Below are 15416 nucleotides of genomic sequence, written 5' to 3' on the forward strand. Positions count from 1 at the left end.
GAAATATAATTAAAATAAGCTAGCTAGCATGCAACAACTAAGGACAGAGAAGACGCGGTTCACCATGATTTAAGATAACGTAGTGTCTGGATGGTTGTGAGACACTGATTGGATAAATATACCTTGGTGTAAACACTGGATTTCCTACTAATTGATTTCTCGATTAGCATGTCATGAGGAACTAGGCTATCGTGATTCTGATCGGATGGACTGTGCTCAACTCCCAATGCTTTATCCGGTTTAATGATATAAGTGGCTCATCTTAGATGCAATGCATACCTTGGGCGCATGAATAAAGTAGCATAGCCATATATGAATAACATCCAATATTTCTTAACACCTTTAGTGTATCACCCAAGTGAGTGGTTATGTTTGTGTTTCGAATTCCTTTCTGTTAATGGTTTGGTGAAATCTAAGAGTTTGTAGACAAATTAGAACCTCTGATAGGTCTCAGTCATCCTTAAAGATTTATAAGCTTAGTTTGTATTGTAGTGCGTTAAGTTCCCATTTATGACTTAAACCAGGCCTTACTTAAATCTACCCAATAAATCCCTTAGTTTTCCACCATGTACTATACTTATAGTGGTTCCATAGCTTCTAAATTTGACCATGCTCAAGTGGTTCTATAGTACATCAACATTGTACTCTACTGTTGTAATAGTATTTCCTCGAGTCTTATACTCTTGACCAATGTCTTGATCTGGTCCTACGATAATTCCCTATGTACATTATTAGTATTTCCAATAGGTTCATACCTTGACCAATGTATAAACACAGATAATTAATTACCTTATAATTGTCGACTTTATAAAAGGTTTTAATCATGCTTATTGGTGGAAGGACGATAAATATCATACACAGAAAGCGAGTACGAAACAATAATCATCCCTAACTAACATTATTAAATCATTGCAAACAATTAAGTAATTACTCACACATCATGGCAACAAACATTTCTAATATGAATAAATCACAAACATCGAACAAGAATATTATAATAAATTAATAAAAGAAATATATATTACCGAATAATGTCTTCAGAATAACACTTACATTTTTTCATAATATTCATAGCGTTATAATAATTGATAGCTTCTACTACTAACTACATACTAATCTCCTATTGATCACTAGATAGCGACAATAGAGAGATAATTATTTTCCTAATTTCTGTACTTTTCTCTCTCTAGAATCTAGAAAGAGAAAGTAGAGAGAGAACTAATCTCCTACTGATCACTAGAGAGCAATGATAGAGAGATGTTTTATAGAGAGAAGCGAAGAAAGTGTGTGTTGAAATAGTGGGATGAGGCCTCCATTTATAGGAAATGTTGATAGCATTCTTGTAAATATTCTGATGGCAATTTTGTAAATATCTTGAAAAGGTGGACATGTTGACCAAAAGCATCTTGGAATATTCTTTGGCATCTTTCAAATTGGTGGCCAAGTTTGGCATCATTTAATTTGATGGCCAAATAATTAATTCTGAACTGGAAATGGGTGGCAGGCAGGTGCCAAAGGCCGGTTCCAGGCAGCCCATTTTCGTTGCCCATTTTTTGTGCCCGATGGCCAGATCTTATTGCAAGTCGGCTCCCATATGGTAGGACGGTGTGGCAGGCCGGCTTGGCATGCCGGTTTTACCCCTGTTCTTGTTGTTTTCTTGGATTGTTTTGCTCGTTCTCGGGATCGTAACTTGGTTTCCGGGGTCGTAACTTGTCTTTCACCGTTTTTGCTCTAGAATCTTTGTTTTAGCTGCGTTTTACTTGATTCTTTCTGCATGACCTTTGTAATTACTAAATCTACCAAATTAACCAACAAGGTGATTATTTTGATGATAAAGTTTGGAACTCTATTGATTTAGGGCTTAATATCAGGGGTAAAAACGTGACTTTTTGGCCGATATCAGCCGTCAGGACATGGGTGCCCCGCTCAAACTAATCTTTTGCTTATTTGTGCAGGTGGCCTATGATCCACGCTGCAACACCTTGATTGTTGATAGAGTGGCATCCTAATACATGACAGGAAATATGTCCTTACTTTCTAATGTCAAATCAGGGAATGGAGGACCAGTTTCTTTTGCAGGAGATGAGTGTGTTTATATTTCTGCACAAGGCGTTATTTTGAATCCTAGTCTGAGTTTTAAGAAGGTGAATTATGTGTAGTAGATGTCAAATAATATGTTGTCTATGTCTCAAGCAGTGTTGTAAATCTCCTTATTTCTCCCCGAGATCTCTCCGAGATCTCATTTTTGGAAGGCCGCCGAGACGAGATATCCATCTCCCGAGATTTCTCGGTCAACGGGGTCAAACTTGGTCAAAGCCATGATTTCTCAAATTTTCTCGCTCATTTCTCGAATTTTCTCGCTCATTTCTCGAGTTTTCTCATAAAATATCGTATTTTTTCAGATTTTCTCGCACGTTTCTTCTATTTACTTGTAAAATCTCATTAAGATGTAAATAAATGTACATATAATTATTTATTTATATATATTTATATTATAAAAACTAAAAAGTCAACATAAGTCAACGCGCGAGATCTCCCCGAGATTTTTCCAAGATGCCGAGATATCTCCCAAAATGTGTAAACGAGATCTCCCCGAGATCCGAGATCTCCAACCTTGGTCTCAAGTGACTGACAAGAAACATAAAGTCGTTTTTGATGATAAATTTTGCTATATTCAGAAGAAAGAGTTTGTAATACCAGAAGATATGATTCTGATGACTTCTCCAAGATGTAAAGACCTGTATATTCTGGATATGTCAAAGGCTCATGTGAAAGCTGCAACAGGTCATCAAGCCTTCGTGTCAAAAGTAACATAACAAAAGTCTATATTATGGCATAAGCGTATGGGTCATTTGAGTCTAATAAAAATAAACAATCTTGTTCATAATGGGCTGGTTGAGGGAGTTAATGTTAAAAGTTTTCAGATTCCTTAAGGATATCTTCCATGTAAGAAGGGTAAGCAAGCTAAGAAGTCACATGCGTCTAAGAAGCATTACTCCATTGATATTCCTCTAGAGTTGTGATATGGCCAAAATGGACGATTTTATTTGTGCGGTGTCGTTAGGTCGCAACACGTCAGAATTCAGCTACCAAAAGAGAATAATGGTTTTATTATTTATATTTAGCTGGGGTTCCTAGCTATAACTCACCTACTTATCTTCCCCTAAACGAGTAAGTGGTAAATATAACTCAGGTTCGTATTTTTGTATGTTTGCTCAGTAATGTGGGACAAAAGTACCTATATAGTTAATCCTAATGACAAGAGGTGATAGACTAAGTAGAATAGTAATTTAACTATAAAAGTAAAGATAGATAGGTATGAAGAATAGTATTCTGAAGGGGAATTATCGCAAGGGTTCAACTTCCTAGGATAAACACTAAACCTCAATCAACTAGGCTATGATCATAACTGATTTGTCACTAAGAGTTTAGGCTTTGAAGATTCTGGCTAAGACAAATATCCCTACTCCCAACGTTAACCTAAAAGGTTTAAATGACCTTATGGAATGGATCCTGGGTACATGAACAAAGTGGTCTACCCATAAAGGAAAGTCTCAGCTTTTCTTAATCCTAGTTGGTCTAACTAAAGCAATATCCTACCACTCGATCACTATGCTATGCCTTAACATTAACAGATGTGCAATCTTAGATATTCTAAGGTACTGCTAACTGGGATAGAAGTCTCTCCTTTTGCGATTACTTATTCAACCCCGGATCATCTTACAATATCTCAAGAACATTGCTTTTGACGCGAATCATGCTTCTGAGTAAGCTAGTGTTCAATGAACTTTCTATTGCTAACTCTAATCACAACCTAAATGGGCAGCTCTTCTATGACGAACAAATGATTATTCATACGTAGGTACTATATCCCTATTGTGACGTTAAGCACACATAACTACTTACCTTGTATCCTAGGGTTGATCAGGTCCTAATACTAGGTTATAGCCACGTGAATAAGCGGAAAGGGTGATCCGTAATTTAAACTTCTAGACCGTCAAGGTTTCAGCATAACAATATGATAAGTTTCAGATAACATATTCAACACATGATAAACAATTGTAACAGATAGATAATCATGCAAAGTGAAAGCAACTCAAGATAATAACTTTATTAAATTAAGGAAAGCGTTCACCGTTTACAGACAAGATCTGGACCATTACAAGTGCTGACATCCTCTAAACCGCTCCTAGTGCAATCTTCGGCGTTCGCCTCTGGGTACTTAATTTTCCGCTCGAAGGTGAGAAGGCCTTGAAAGCTCTAGTAGGAGAAAGTGTATTGTAGTGAGAGAGTGAAGAGAGGTGTGTGGAAAATGGATGACAAAAAGCCCTTTAAATAGACTAGGAAATTGCCAGAAAATGGCTGGCTGGCCGTATGGCAGCCCGTATTTGGCAGGCCGTTTTCTAGCCAGACCGTATGGCAGGCCGTTTGGTGGTCCGTATTTGGCAGGCCGTTTACATACTGGCAGGCCGTATGGCAGGCCATTTTTGGTCTGGTCAGCCTTGATTCATTGGATCATAACTTGATTTCTTGTCTTTCACCGTTTTCGCTCTAGAATCTTCGTTTTAGCTCCGTTTCTCTTAATTCTTTTTACATCGTCTTCATAATTACTTTACCTACAAATTTAACTGAAAAATCGATTATTTTGCCGACAAAGTTCTGAACTTTATGCTTTTTGGGACTCAATATCGGGGGTAAAAATGTGACTTTTTAGCCGATATCCAGTTGTTGCACATGGATCTCTTTGGTCCTATTCATCGCACAAGCATCTCTGGAGATTCTTACTGTTTGGTGGTGACTGATGAGTATTCACGTTATTCTTGGGTTGTGATGTTAAAGAAAAAATTAGATACTTTTGAGCAGATAAGGTTCTTAATTTTGAAGCTCGAATCTTTGTATAAGTTGAAGGTGAGAGAGATATGCACATATAACGGCATGAGTTTAAGAATCAACACATGGATAGTTTCTATAATGAGAAAGGGATTCAACAACAGTTTAGTCCAGCATATACTCCTCAATCAAATGGTGTTGCTGAGAGGAGGAACATAACTCTAATTGAGACAGCCAAGATCATGTTAGTTGACTAAGGTCTACCGGTTAACCTATGGAATGAGTCTGTTGCCACGGCCTGTTACATTATGAATAGAGTTCTGGTGGTAAAAAGACATAGAAAGACCTGCTATGAGCTACTACACAAGATGAAGCCTAATATTAATCATTTTGAACCCTTTGGTGCACCGTGTACAATCATGCTACAGGACATTGGAGGAAAATTTAACCCTAAGGCTGTTCCTCGAAAGTTTCTTGGCTATGGGAATCTAAATAAACGAGTGTTTAACACTGAGTCTAAATGTGTTGAGGAGCGTTTCGAGGTGGATGTTCAGAGAAATGCTATAATTCCCGAAGGGAAGGGATTTGCATGGAAATTTGATTATGAGGACTTGTTTGAGTCTTTTTGTCTTCCACCTGATGTTACTGATGAAGATGTGGTTGCTCAGATGTTTTTTGACTCACAAAATGCTTTTGGAAATACTTTTTCAGATCCAAGGCGCCCAGTTGTTCCAGGGAATGAAGAAGCAATTGACCAAGGGGTCGTACGGTCTTATGACGAAAGTGATTCTGAAGTAGAAGTGGAACGGTATCGCCTGACTAAAGAAGAGATTAATCCCTTTCATGATCGGCAATCGACTGTAACAATACATGAAACCCCTATTGAAGTAGGAGGTGTTCGAAGATAAAATTGTATTATCATTCATCCAAGATGTTTTTATGATAATTTATTTGATCCGACTAGTATTATTGGTGCATCCACAAATGAAGCTTCCACATCTGATAATCTGGAACCTTTAAGTGCAAATGTTGTGACAACCTTTTATTCTTCCTTAAACAAAACTGGGAGAATTTTCTTACATGCTCACTCCTGTTTTGTTTTTGAATTTCAACTTGATGATGTATATGAGGCATTACAGTATGATTATTAGGTTAGTCCAATGCAAGAAGAGTAGTTACAGTTCAAGCATTTATAGGTATGGAAGCTGGTTAATCTACCTCATGGTTGCAAACTCTATGGTGTACGTTGGGTTTTAAAGAACGAGAAAGATGATCAGGGGATTGTGATCAGAAATAAAGCGAGATTGGTGTTAAAGGGATATCAACAGTCCCCGATATTTATTATGATGAAGTGTTTGCTCCAGTTGCAAGGCTGGAGGCTATTTGAATATTCTTGGCATTTGCATCCTTCATAAAATTCGAATTTTATCAAATGAATGTCAAGAATATGTTTTTATACGGGGTGATTAATGAAACGGTGTTTGTTGAGCAACCACCTGGTTTTGAAGATCGACACTTTCTAGAGAAGGTTTATCATCTAGAAAAAGCACCGTGTGGGCTTCATCAAGCTCCTAGGGCGTGGTATGCTACCTTGTCCAACTATATGCTAGAAAATAGTTTTAGGAGAGGTGTCATTGATCATACACTTTTCATTAAGAAGAAGGGCGAGTATCTCATGCTAGTACAGGTGTATGTCGATGATATTATTTTTGGATCGACAGTGAGATGACCCGTCCTAATCCATAAGGATGAATACAATAACATATGATTACATCGCGAGGTATTTGACCTCTAAATGATACATTTTACAAACATTGCATTCGTTTTTAAAAGACAAACTTTCGTTACATCGAAAGTTGACAGCATGCATACCATTTCATAATATATCCAATTATAATTGACTTAATAATACTCTTGATGAACTCAACGACTCGAATGCAATGTCTTTTGAAATATGTCATGAACGACTCCAAGTAATCTCTCTAAAATGAGCAAATGCACAGCGAAAGATTTCTTTCATACCTGAGAATAAACATGCTTTCAAGTGTCAACCAAAAGGTTGGTGAATTCATAGATTTATCGTAAACAATAAAATTCAGTACTTTTGATAGACCACAAGATTTTAAATACAGTACACCTATCTCGTGTACGAAACCATTTTTCATAATGCTTGGCAGAGTTGGTTCGTATCCTTTTCTCCCCCGTAGGTTGCCTCGCGATTTTTAAATAACCGTACACATATCTCATGCACAAAAATAATACAAACCTGTGTATAAAAATCATTCTCTCGATACATATCATTCAATTTCATTTCATTGCTTAACATGGTAATCGACCTTAACATATAATGCGCATCAATAATATCCCCAAAACAGAACATCTCGTCTGTATAATATATAAACTTTGAAGTACTAAACACCATGCCCACTAGCTCTTCCGTCTAGTGAACATTCTGGGTGGGGGTATTAAACCCGGTAGCTACCTTTAGGATTCGAGTGAATTAGGGCCATACCCGTTTCTAATTCTTAGGTTACCAAGCAATAATAATCAGGGGAAATATTCAAAACAATTAGTGGCAATTATAACGTCCAACTAATTCAATAATAATCCACAGAACTTCTGTCTGCATAATAATTCATTCGATAATGTTTTGCTTGTGTCTATCTCGTCAAATATTTATAAAAGCATCTCAGTCCAAAAATATAGATTTCAAAGGCATTTAATAAAGCAGTTGTAAAAACAGCGCATGTATTTTCAGTCCCAAAAATGTAAAGAGTAAAAAGGGAGCAAATGAACTCACGATACAATATTTTGTAGTAAAAATATTCATACGACGGAACTGAACAATGCAGGGTTGGCCTCGGATTCACGAACCTATATCATTTGTATATATATTAATACACATATTTGTAATCGAACAATTATATATATATATATATATATATATATATATATATATATATATATATATATATATATATATATATATATATAATTTTATTATTTATATCATATTTATGTTAATAATATGTATATGTTTCATATGTTCATTTTGTTTATAAAAATATTAATTTTGTTATGTTATATGTAATAAATATATTCTTATATATATATATACATTATTTGTTTGTTAAAAAATAGTAATTATAATAATACTATCATAATATCAGTAATGGCAAAAATAACAATATTAATACTTAATATTATTAATAAAGGTAATAATGTTAATAATAACTCTATTAATGATAATAATAGTGATGATAATAATAATACTGGTAAAAATATTAATTTTACTGTTAATGATAGTTATGATACTGATTTTAGTAATTGCATAATAATAATACTCGTGATAATACAAATAATAATACTTATATTAATATTAACAATTCTATTATTTATAAAAATCTACTAATACTAATATTTACGAAAATAATAATAATTTGTATTATTTTTATAATAATAATAATAATAAACCCATTCATCATAATGATAATAATATTACAGTTATAAAATTAATAATAATATCATAAGTAATACTTATAATCATAATAATAACAATAATAGATTTAATACTTATAATTATGATAATAATAATAATAATGACAATTATAATACTTATTATAATACTAGTAATTATAATAATAATAATACTAAAATTTATAATCATCACAAAACCATAATAATAATCATGCTAACACTAATAATAATATTAATAAATAATAATAACATTAATAATAATGATAATAATAATAATAATGATTTTTTTAAAAAAAAAAAACTACCTTATAAACCCCTTTTTAAAAAAATTTGCCCAGAGCCGGGCTCGAACCCGAGACCTCTCGTTCATACCAACATCCCTTAACTACTCGACCAATTTCATTTTTCTGATACTACACCCATCTATAAAAATATAACCCGTATTCTCTTCTGTTTCACTTTCTTCTTCTTCACTAATTTCAAACGGCCAAAACCAATCCTAACAATCAACTTAACTAGATCATTAACATTTGTTAATTTAAAACAGAGTTAACCAGTAGTAATTGTTTTGAATTAATAGGAATTAAATAAAAAATATAAACAGAAACAGCTGAAGAATACGACTTAAAAACTCAAAATCAATTTGAAATTTTAGGACGTTTTAGACTATAGTTATAACATGAAAAAGATCCTAATCATTCCCATAAACTTTCTCCATTCTTAATTGAACTCAAAACATCCAAACAAACTTGAATTTCTCGATGAACACTTTCTTTGACTTTTTGAAAATCAGGTTTGACTCAAAATTCATACTCGATATATAAAATTGGAACTTCAAATTTTACAGAAAGATTGCGTAATAGATTCCTAACAAAACTGCATTTACACTTTTTGAAATTCGATTTGTAATTGGGCTGTTAATTAAAATGGACACGGACAGGGTACTTCCAGTGTTCTTCTTTCTTTTTTTTTTCTTTTTTTATTCAATAAATTAAAAATCATAAAAGGGAATGTAAGTGATAGTTGATATTGTAGAGTTAATTGGTTTCCCTTAACATCTTGTATTGATTGGATTATATAGAAAATTGGTATCGACAGAAAATTAATTGAGCAGACTAAAATAAATAAATAAATAAAAAATAAGAACGACTTGCAACAGAATTTAACCTCATCTGATCAAAATCGAATATTATGTACTGGATTGGATTAAGACTTGTAATAATTTTGGGACATAAATAAGGGATTAAAATAGTTCGATCGTGACATCAACAGAAAATTGATTTAGTATAATTTTATTCAGAATTAGGATTAATATTAATAATTAGTAAATATAAATAAATATATTAATAATAATAATATTATTAGTATTAAAAATACTTATAATTATGTTAATGATAATAACATTACTAATCAAGATAATACTAATACTAATAATAATAATAATAATAATAATAGAAATAATAATGATGATAATAATATTACAAATACTAATCATAAAAATAATAATACTAATAAAAATAACCATTATATTAATAATAATGATACAAATATTAAAAATAAATAATGATAATTATAATAATAAAAATAAAAATGATAATAATAATATTATTAATGATAATAATAATGATTTTTAATGATAAAGGTAATAATAATAATATCTGATAATTATACAAATAATAATTAAGATATATCATGTTATTTGTATCAAATTTCATATCTATATTTTTATATTACAATTAATAATATTAATAATACAGATTTTAATATTAATGAGAGTAATACAAATAATATTAATATAACATTTGCCTTAACTTGTAATTAGATATATTGATATTTTAATTTATTAATTATGTAATATTTACTAGTTATATATATATATATATATATATATATATATATATATATATATATATATATATATTTATATATTTTAATATAATATACATATAATCATTATTTAGAAATCATATTCTTATATATTTATATATATATATATATATTAATAATGATTTAATTATTCTGTAAATTATTTTACATTTTTAATCTTAATTGATTAAAGTATAATTTATTAATTCAAAATGTTATATATATATATATATATATATATATATATATATATATATATATATATATATATATATATACTACATATTTAATTAAACACGATTGTTCGTGAATCGTCGGGAATAGTCACAGGTTAAATGATTCCATATGCACAGTTCAAGATTTTGAGACTTAACATTATAGACTTTGTTTATCGTGTCAAAATCTTATAATGTTTAAATTTGGTCGGAAATTTCCGGGTTGTCACAGACAGGTCAGGCTATGGTTGACAAGTTTGAAGAGGTGATGCAGAAAAGGTTTAAGATGAGTTCCATGGGAACCATTAAGTTTTTCCTTGGTCTGCAAGTTGCTCCAACGGATAAAGGCATCTTTTGATACTAGACTAAATATGTTGCCGATATCCTAAACAGATTTCAAATGGAAGCGAAAAGACCTGCAAAGACTCATTAGTCCGTGAATCACGGGATCTCACCTAATTGTGGTGATGCAAAGGTTTATCAGATGTTGTATAAGGCCATTATTGGGTCTTTGATGTACTTAACGATTTCTCAACCAGATATTATGTTTGCGGTTTGCTTGTGTGCTCATTATCAGGCAAATCCTAATGTTCATCATATGTTAGTGGTTCGGAATATAATGCGTAATTTGAAGGATACACTGAGTTTGTGTTTATGGTATCCATGTGATGATGGTTTTGAGCTTACGGAGTATAGTGATTCTAATTATGGTGGATGCAAAAAAGATTTCAAATCAACATCTAGGGGTTGTCAATTTCTAGGAAGCAGACTGGTTACATGGCAGTGCAAGAAGCAGACTGCAGTGGCACAGTCCACTTGTGAGGCTAAATATTTTGCTACAGCTAGCTGTACATCTTAGGTCATCTGGATTCAACAGCAGCTACATGACTACAGTTTAAATATTTCTAACACTCTTGTCTTCTACCATAGCTGTCACTAAAAATTCAATTAATCATTCTAAAACAAAACACATAGGGATAAAATACAGGGATTGTTATGAGAAAAGGCTTATTGATGTAGTGCAAATTGACACTACGACCTAACAGGCTGATTTGTTCACAAAAGCTCTTGATAAACCATGTTTTGACTTTTTGTTAACTGAGATAGGTATTAAGACCTTAACTGATGTGGTCCCTAATAAAGAGGTTCCTAACAAAGAGACTGAGAAGTAACTGCAATCAGGATGTTTTCATATTATGTGTACATTTGCATGTTAGATGTAGTTATTGCATGTTTATTACTGCTTGCATGATACTTAGATTATTTCTGTTTTGTTTGCATGCTTATTTTCGGTTCTGTATATTTTCTTATGTTTATGTATAGATAAAATTCAAAAAGCCAAAAAGATTTTCGGTTTTAGGATTTTAGGGGGAGAAAAGACAACATCAGAAAAAAAAATAAAAAAATAGAAAACTATAAAATTAAAAAAAAATAAGGATTTATAGAATTGGAGTTGTTTGATCTATGTGTAGGGAGATGACTGTATTACTGAACTGACATGATAATCGATCTACACATATAGTAAGTAGCATAGATTAATATATGATGTATTGGTAGGCTTAACTGACTCAATCCTGGAATGAGATGACCACACAAATAATTAGTAAATATCAAAATGAGGAATTCATGGAAGATTTATAGCGGTTGAGGGTAGTCACCTAATTATCACTTAGAATGTGTCTAGAAATAATTATTGAGGAAATCAACAGTCGGTTGAGGATCTCCCCTACTACGACTTATAATCATTAGAGAAAGTTGATGTTGGATATCCCCAAGAAATAATCAAATGTTGTTTAACCATTCAGTTTAATTACCATGATGAGATAGTCAAAAGATCAATACTGAGCTGAGGGTTGTCTGTTTAGTTGGTGCACACCAGTTTCTATCGACCTTTAATGCTTTAATCGAAAATAATCACTCAAATAGTTGGTTTATCCAAAGGGGAGTGTCTTTCCCATGAACGGGTTGAAAAGTGCAGCTTTGTGTCACAGACAATGAATGATTGAAGTACGCGACATCACAACTAAGGAGATGAGTTCAACACCAAAAATTTAAAGGCAGTTGACAACTCGAGAATCTACTTAATGTCAAAGACAGTGGTACATCATCGCAAAAATTAAAAAAAAAGTTAAAAAATTAAAAAATGAAATTGAAAAGAATGAAAAAATGAAAAAAAAAAATGAAATTGTATTTAGGGTTGGTGCATCACAAATTCAAAATTTTCATGAAGTTATACAAGTCTACGACCAAGAAGTATTTCAAGAATAGAAGATTGTCTATTCACATCATCATGATTGAAAGAAGTTACCTCAATTTGAAGAACTCGAATCATTTTGTCGATAAAGCTTCAAGTTTAGCTGGCCTTCTTAGTTATTGTCTGTGATATGGGACTGTGACCATTAAGACCTAGATAGCGAGGGATATTTTCGGGAGGGTTTCACTTAAAAAAAATTAAGTCTTTCAAACTTCCATTTCCATCAGTAACTTTAAGAATAATTACCAAGCATGGGGTCTATAGCGATTGGTCATCAGGTATATCATTGCATTTTGATATACCTGCGGCAAGTAATGCGCCCATTCAGATGATTCAATATACTCTGAGATCTGCTGAGTCAACTGAATTGAAAAGTATGAGTTTAAGGTAAAAGCCATAGGCTGATAGGGTTGTTCAAAATCCAGTGAGAATCTTCCTCTTCATTTAAATCAAAAGTACATCGAAGAATAACGGAAAGGTGCCAAATACATGCTGAATTGATTACCTGATACATCGTACAATCTCAAGTGATGACTAAATTTATGATCAAATCTAGCATAACAATATGTTAAAGTAATTAATTCAACGTGATCATCAATAAGTCTAAGAGGAAAGTCCGTGAAAGCTTAATAAAGATTGATACCAATAATTACAAATTTAATCAGTAAGTACTAAATCATAAATACAAACGATGTTAAAATTTCTATTACATTCAGTTCTGATCCCTGAATCAAAAGGTCAAACAACTTACAATATATATGCGTTTTCAATTTTGTGTAGCATAGAGTTTACGTTTCGTAGTTTAGTTGCATGATGTTTAAAGATAAAATACAAAAAGATTTTTGGTGTGTTTTAGCATTAACTTGAAAAATACAAGAATATTTTGGTTGCTTATTTTTGAGGTTACAACTCATGTCTCTCTGTCGGCGGTGAAAGGATGATTTTATATTTTGAAGCTTAGTGTTTAAAAAAGGCTTAATTTTTATCAGTAAAGATCAGCTACAGGGGGAGTTTAGGTGAATGGGTTGGGTATTTTCTGAAACTTACAATTTTAAAACACTGTTCAGACCTTCGCCGATGGTAAGAGACCATCGACCGATGGTAAGTGTCCATCGACCTATAGAAAGGACCATTGGATTAGCTTTCATGCGTGGGCCGAGACCATCGCCCGATGGTCTTTGAAGGGTATAAATAGATTTTAGAACAAACGGGTGTTGTTTCACAGAGTTTTTGAGGCAAATTTTTACCAAAAATCGACCTATTGCGAAACGAGTTTTTGTCCGAACACTTTGTACATCTTTTCATTATGATTACAGTGCCCCAAACAAGGTATGCTAATTGGCTTTCGATTGGAAGTTATGATAGATTTTAGGATTTTTAATAAAGTGAACTTTTTCGATCGGTTTCTTAATTTTATGACTGTGTTTTGATAAATTGTTGATGTTATATTATTAATCAGTGTTATCTAGTATCTATACGTCGAGTTTTTAGCCTAAAGGACCATGTGTTTGTGGATTTCGAATTAATTGGGTTGCAGATCGGATCAACTACCATCGGCGGTAGGTCATCTAACCATCGACCGATGGAAGCCCACCTCAGGTCTAGGGTCTTAACCTTCGACCAATGGTCCCTACTTTGACCCGATTGACACCAACTGGCTGAGGGTCTACACCATCGGGCTGAGGGTCTACACCATCGTCCGAGGGTGTAAGCGTTTGGCTGATGGAACAATTTGCTTTATTAAACAGTGTGTTTTGTTAGATAAATACATGTTTATTTTGATTTAACTAATATATGCACTTGTAGTTTATCTAAGTATGTCCTGTGGACCTTTGGTTGCAAATCTGATGTTTAATGTAGAACGTAGGAGGTTATTAGTCAGGGATCGACCTATTTGGGTGGAATCAAAAGTAACTGCATCTCGTGCAGTTTCTGATCTTTGGCAAAGAATAGATAGCCTGGTATTCCTGAATGCAGGAGATACATACTGCCCAAAATTGATAAGGGAATTTTATGCTAATATGACGATTGAAGATGGTAGAAAACAGTATGTTTGTGCTAACTTCTTTGGACAATCATTTCAATAGACCATGGAAGAATTTGCTGAGTTGCTATGGATTCTACAAAAGGGTATTAAGGTGTTCTGATGGGAACGGAAAAATAAATACCATATCCACTAATGAAGTCATCCTCCGTGAACCAAATTTCGAGAATGTAGAGAAGAAGATAGAAGTAAAAGACAAGAAGAATAACCACTCCACACCTACCCAATCTTCACTCCCGCCTTATTTTGATCTTTTAATGACTGGAGAGAATTTCGTTCTAGAAGAACTTTCTGAACCAATTATTCTTGAAACTCCCAACCAGAATGACGAGGAGGTGGATGAAGAAATTGAAATGGAAAGCCCGGATGAGAAGAAAGAGATGGAGGATTCTAGCACCGAAGTAGTTTCTAATGTTGCTACCGTATTGGAGACGTTAATGGACATCGTCCCACCTCCATCCTTAGAGTACAACATTACGACCAACCTGAAGTCACAAAGAAGAAAGATGGGCTTTGCGTCAGGGCTACCTTATAAACCATCACTCAAATACATAATGACATACACATCATGGAGTGATGAGGACCCCTTTAACCACCCTGTTCAAATCAAGGAGGTAAAAGAAGTTGAGAACTTTGTTATACATCGAGTTAAACAAAGCATTCACTTTAAACCACCTTCTCCTCTAATTGGACATACCTTATTCTATGTCCGCTTCAATATCATCGGTAT

Source organism: Rutidosis leptorrhynchoides, chromosome 4 (genome assembly GCF_046630445.1).
Source record: "Rutidosis leptorrhynchoides isolate AG116_Rl617_1_P2 chromosome 4, CSIRO_AGI_Rlap_v1, whole genome shotgun sequence".
NCBI classification, from domain to species: Eukaryota; Viridiplantae; Streptophyta; class Magnoliopsida; order Asterales; family Asteraceae; genus Rutidosis; species Rutidosis leptorrhynchoides.